This window comes from Schistocerca cancellata, chromosome 1 (assembly GCF_023864275.1).
Source record: "Schistocerca cancellata isolate TAMUIC-IGC-003103 chromosome 1, iqSchCanc2.1, whole genome shotgun sequence".
In the NCBI taxonomy this organism is placed as follows: domain Eukaryota; kingdom Metazoa; phylum Arthropoda; class Insecta; order Orthoptera; family Acrididae; genus Schistocerca; species Schistocerca cancellata.
In genome coordinates, this window is record NC_064626.1 from 933,679,462 (window position 1) to 933,685,864 (window position 6,403).

The window sequence follows — 6,403 nt, forward strand, 5'->3', positions numbered from 1 at the left end:
AGAGCAAACTTCAGCGAGATGAATGTGGGAAAATCTCCCAGAAACAACCTCGGATTGACCCATAGAACCGAATCCCAACGGTCAAGGACAGAACGAAGATTTATTTATCTAACCTGATCTGATTAGTGCCATCAGGCCTTTCTTTACTTCGGATAAGGGTTTCACTCACACAGTAGATATTAAGAATCCTTTCCCTCAGGAACAAGTTTGACGTTTCAAGTTCAGATTTATGATACATATTAAGTGCTATGGTCCCTTGGAAGTGTAAACATTTAAGCTTCTAAATTAGTTCGACCAAAAGATACTGCCATTTATGTCACAAATTTAGAAACTCGCAAGCACACTCTTGAGAACCTGTAGGCTACTTCGTGTTTACCTAGGATCATTAAATTTGGCAAGAAGCTAAGTTTCACAGTACAACTAAAGGAAAAAAAATCCGAAGATTATCAATTTGTAATTATACCACAAGAAAAAATACTTTCTTGTCATATTTTATCCATCTGTTAAGACTCTTTTTCTCTAGAACCTATTGACGTATCAAATTCAAATTTATGTGAGCCTTTGGCGGTGTAAAAATTTTAAGCTTCTAAATCAATTCAGTCATAAGATACGGCCATTTACGTCACGTATTTTGACGCTCGAAAACTCAGTCAGGGAAAACTATAGGGTACTTCCCGTTGACCTAGAGTAATGAAATTTGGCAAGAAGCAAGGTTTGCAGTACAGGTAACGGAAAAAGTCTGAAACTTAATTTGTAATTATATCACACAAAAAAATTCTTTTGTCATTTGTTATTCGACTTCAAACTTGAAATGAAAAGTTGCTCGAAAGTATGTGCAATGAATCTACCACCTCAGTGCGGATGCACAATTACGTTCGACCTCCTGTGCGAGTCTCAAAGTAGCGAGCATGGAGCACACGGTCAGGGACTGCAGATACGTGGCGCTAGGTGGTAATTTTGGTCGGCCGGATGGGATGCTGAGATAGTCCTTACAAATACGAGTGTGTATGGGTGGCGCAGCGGTTAACGCAACTGTCTAGTGAGTAAGTGATCCCCGGTTCGAATCCAGGTCTGGCGCACATTTTAGCTCGTTGCGCCCGATTCCGCAGCTGACATCGATAGTTCCTTCCATTTCTTTTCCTTTCTCTCCCAACCACCCTCGATTTACATAATTCTTGAAAGTCTTGGAATCTTTGAGACGGATACTTTGCCAGTATCAATGTCGGTAACAGGCAAAATCGTCAATATCCTCGATTTCCTGAATCGATACACAGTCTATATACATAACGATGTACAGAACCATCAGTGCGTGAGTCCTTACTCGCACGTGGTCAACTTATTTCCCTCTTTGTTTCTAACCGAAAGTACAAAAATTGTGGAAAAGAAAAAGGAGCGCACGTGGTGTGGGTGTACCGTCGCTTGCTGAAGAAGCAGCGGCCAGCAGGGGGACAAAGGCGGCGTGCAGAGGTGTGGCGCGCGGCCTTTGATGTGCGCGGCCGTCACGCGTCATTGCAGGACCTCCCGGAAGCGGCCACTTTGTCGCTTCCCGCCGCCGCCGCTGCTGCCGCTTCTGCGGCTCTTCAAAAGGCGGGGCCACACTGGAAAATTCTGGCCCCCGAGTTTCGCAATGGCTACTGCGGAACAAAAGACGGAGCACTGCACGAACATTGTATTTTCAAAGTATTTATTTCTGACTGCGTGAGAAATAATGCTCATTACGCCTTGCTTCCGTCCTTTGCTTTAAGGCTATTGAACACTTCCGTTGTGCAACTGTATCTCTGTCTACCGCTGCAGCTAGAGACCAGACAACGGTACACCTAGGTATCTGGTTCTTTCGCCAGAGTGGCAACAGTCCAAAGTAGAACTGCAGGAGCAGTTTTTTTTAGAATACCAGTCTCCCTTATCGTACTGAGCCTGACCCACTGTATTTTGTAAACTGCTTTCGATGATTTCTTGTCCGCTTGACAAATTTTCGGTACTAAGCTCCGTTTATTGCTGACAGGAACGACGTACCTAAACAGATCGGTGCTGAAATAGTACTGTATGGCGATGACCATGCTATGTACAAAGAGTTGTCACAACCTTCTTCTCATCCATCGTAACTCCTGGACAAAACATCCCTGAGATGGAATATTAGGTATATATCCAAATATCCAAATATCAACCGATATATTTCACGACAAAACACGAACTTCCTGATCCCAATTCTCTATTCGTTCGGTAACACTTTTATGCCTTGAAATTAATTTAAAAAATCCAGGTAACGTAAAATTGCTGAGCAATCTTATTCCGCTTTTACCTTCCGATCAAAGAGCAATGGCTTACCGCCTCAGATTGCAAACTACTGCTTTGGCATTTTATCACAGTCCCAGTCATTCTGTGCCACTGGGAAGTGTGCTTTACGTGTCACATACCAACCTTTCGCGCCTCCAAATCCTCCAGAATAATACTTCTTGCGTCATATCTAGCTCCGCTAGGTTTCTCGGATGTGAATCAATGGCGGGAACAGACCGATCGATGTGGTCTCGAAAATTCTCGATTGGGTTTGAATCAAGGTTAGAGGAGCGAATAAACTTCAGCTTTATATTGGAACGTCAAAATTTCTGCCGGAATGGAACTCGAAGCCAGAATTCCCACTTTACCCTTTACGGCAATAAGTGAACGAATCATGGCCAGAGCCAAACTTCCGTATGTCGTCGTCCATGTGTCAAAACATGCACTCGTACTAGGGTTGCTGATAAAATATTAATGTATCGATATATAGATATTTTCATCAGACTACAACGATGTATATCGGCAACACTTTCTTCTCCGATATATCGATATGTCGATATCATTTATATATTATATAATTTTTTTCGCAAATTTCGGTAACTATTTGAAATCGTTCTTTTGAAATTGTAGTAGAACATAACATTACATTCACTATGTGAAGGGCTCCTATCCACTTTTTGAGCTTCAATGACGTCCAATCTTTCTCTTTGACTGTGTGAAGCACGTACAGGGTGCACAAAGAAAGATGTCTGATTACGCTGGGGAAGGCGGTGTCAATGGACAAGATTTCCGATGTGAAGAAATAGTACATCAGTTGCGTTAACAAACAATTCTTCACATTGGCATTCTTCAGAAACAGTTGCTGAAAATGATGAACAAAAATCCAAATGAGAAGACTCATCTTGGCGGCGGATACAGACGTGGGAGTCGCGCGAGGGGAAATGCTGACGTAATCGGCGCTCGGCGCTACCATCAGAAACTACAACGTTTAGCTTCATCATACAATTTTCATTTTTTTTTAGCAGTATGGGACTTAACATCTGAGGTCATCAGTCCCCTAGAACTACTTAAACCTAACTAACCTAAGGACATCACACACATCCATGTCCGAGACAGGATTCGAACCTGCGACCGTAGCGGTCGCGCGGTTCCAGACTGAAGCGACCAGAACCGCTCGGCCACACCGGCCGGCACACAATTTTCATACATCAGCGTGAAAAATGTTTATTTCGACATGCAACCAACGACAAATTAAGAAAACAAAGTATGAGAGGTTGAATGGAATGAAATATTGCATGACACTGCACCATGTACGCAGTTTTTAATTAACAAGACAACAGTCGACCAAAAAAATATTTTAATACATGCTTTTCATCTGCACGAAGTCCCATTATTAATTTAAAAATTTTCAAATTAATTTTTTTTCTTTCAATTCATGCTCTAAGGTGGATAGGCAGGCTGCTTGCTTGTTGATGTATAGAATGTATAACGATATATCAATACTTAAATATACAATTCTAAAACAGGCAGTATATTTACAATGTGTAGCCGATATTTTCTAGGCAGATACGTCGATACTTTTCCTTTCGGTAGTTCGATACCTTTCCCGATGTTTCGAAATCCGACAGTCATACTTTGTAAATATCAACATATCGGATTTCCAATGTTTTTAAAAATGTCAACAGTTCTAACCCGTACGTTGTGTTTATCCCCGTCCAGGAAGGGCAAATTTATTGAGAGTCGAGAGTCTGGTATGTAATGTTCTTTCGTACATGCATCCAGGACTCAACAAAGTTGTCCACCACAAATTTTCACAGTCGTCAATCCAGTATACATCCGAAGGTGGTTCACATTCGCAACCGAGAATACATTTCCTGTATTTCTTGACGCCTGCAGTTGCTGCAGGCCTACTTCCTTCAGACAGGCAGTCATGCCCGAAGGTACATTGCACTGTACTTCTTAATAACACAGAGACTGCTGTTTCTTAACTCCGGTGAGTTTGGTGGCCGCGGAAGTACGGTAAACTCATCTTGGAGCTCTTCGAACCGCGCACGTACACTGCGAGTTTGCGGCACGTTGCACTGTCCTGTTGGTAGATAACATCTTGCCAAGGAAAAAGAAACTGCAGGTATGGATGGACTATTTGAAATCGTTCTTTTGAAATTGTAGTAGAACATAACATTACATTCACTGTGTGGAGGGCTCCTATCACTTTTTGAGCTTTAATGACGTCCAATCTTTCTCTTTGACTGTGTGAAGAGGTACAGGGTGCACAATACCTGTATTGATCAACCGTGCTTTCCAGAATGACTGGATCGCCCAGGGAATATCACGGAAACGTTCCCCAGGCCCCATTGCAGGGTATTTGCTTCCAGAAGTTTCACGCCATACACGACAACGGCGATCTGCCCAACGGAGCAGATATGAAAAGGCCAGCTATCACCAATCAGCGGACGACCATTTTCGGTAGTGGCGTGCAAATACAAGCCTTCGTCACCGATGAACGGCAGTCAGCATGGGTACATCAACCGCGCTCCTGCTGCCGAGGCCCATTCGCAGCAACTTTCGCTGAAAGGTCGTTGTGATGCCACAGTCGGTAGCCCCTTGTACATCTGGACGGTCAGCTGCGCAGCAGCTGCACGTCTATTGGTCCATACATATCTCCGCAACCGTCGTTCCACCCCGTCATCTACGGCCCGCGGTACACCACAGATGCCTCAGCGCCGGTTTTGGATAGCACCATCTTGCCATGCACGGTATAGTTCAACCTCGGCAGCTGGTAAATAGGTTTACAAACTTAGCCGTTTCGTAAATGATTCAATGCTTGGCCAGAAAGCCAATGATAAACCTCTGTGGATATGGGATAAATCGCTCCGTTTTCGCACTACAACTACCGTACTTTTTTCCGCGTTTCCCCGACACGCTTTATATACCCTCCACTGCTAGAGCTGCCACCTGCTGTGTGTGTGGGGGGGTTACTGCACCTTGACGTCGAACATAGGCGGTGGTCACAGTAATGTGAGGGGACTGTGTACACATTAACAAACTGAGTCAATGCAACATAACACGGTCCTCCGTCAATGCCACTGGCAACGTAGGAAACTGCTCGAGACCTGACACTGCGTTAGGGAGACCACATGTGTATCCCGCAGTCCGAACAGGCCACGAAGACCCAACGGTACCGACCGGCCGCCGCACCATCCTCACAGCCCACAGGCGTTACTGGATGCGGATATGGCGGGGCATGTGGTCAGCACACCGCTCTGCCGGCCGTATGTCTGTGTACGAGACCGGAGCCGCTATTTCTCAGTAAAGTAGCTCCTCAGTTTGCCTCACAAGGGCTGAGTGCATCCCGCTTGCCGACAGCGCTCGGCAGACCGGATGGTCACCCACCCAAGTGCTAGCCCAGCCCCAGCAGCGCTTACCTTCGGTGATCTGACGGGAACCGGTGCTGCCACTGCGGCAAGGCCGTTGGCCCACAATCAGAAACAGGCTCTTCGGGTGTAACAAAAGACGAAATTCAGTAGTACTAAGATCAGTGCTATATTGTGAACAGCCGTTCACTTCCTAATGAAATTCCTGCAGAAAAAGTGTTGGTGGAGAAACGCCACAGTACCTGTCCTTGTTCTGGAGTGGCTCGTCGGAACTGTCGTGTACGATGGAAAGTCTAAATTATTATAGCAGGTGAAGTAACTTTTACTGAATGTTCCACTACACTTCACAGTGACAGAGATACTCGTACTTTATACTGTTTTTCAACATATTCACCAAGTCTCTACAAACGATGGTCGCAACGTTCTAACAATCCCTCTATTCCTGGACAACAGAAATTGTCTCCTTAATCATGCAGCCATTCGAGAATCGGGCAACGGCCGTGCCGCAGTGGATACACCGGTTCCCGTGAGATCACCGAAGTTAAGCACTGTCGGGCGTGGCCGGCGCTTGGATGGGTGACCATCCAGCCGCCATGCGCTGTTGCCATTTTTCGGGGTGCACTCAGCCTCGTGATGCCAATTGAGGAGCTCCTCGACCGAATAGTAGCGGCTCCGGTCAAAGAAAACCATCATAACGACCGGGAGAGCGGTGTGCTGACCACACGCCCCTCCTTTCCGCATCCTCATCTGAGGAT

The 6,403-nt window shown here is 45.4% G+C and overlaps 1 pseudogene; it reads right to left on the reverse strand.

The window, feature by feature from the left end:
- Positions 1-5,631: 5,631 nt before the first annotated feature.
- Positions 5,632-5,750, reverse strand: LOC126100128 (5S ribosomal RNA; annotated as a pseudogene).
- Positions 5,751-6,403: the final 653 nt, after the last annotated feature.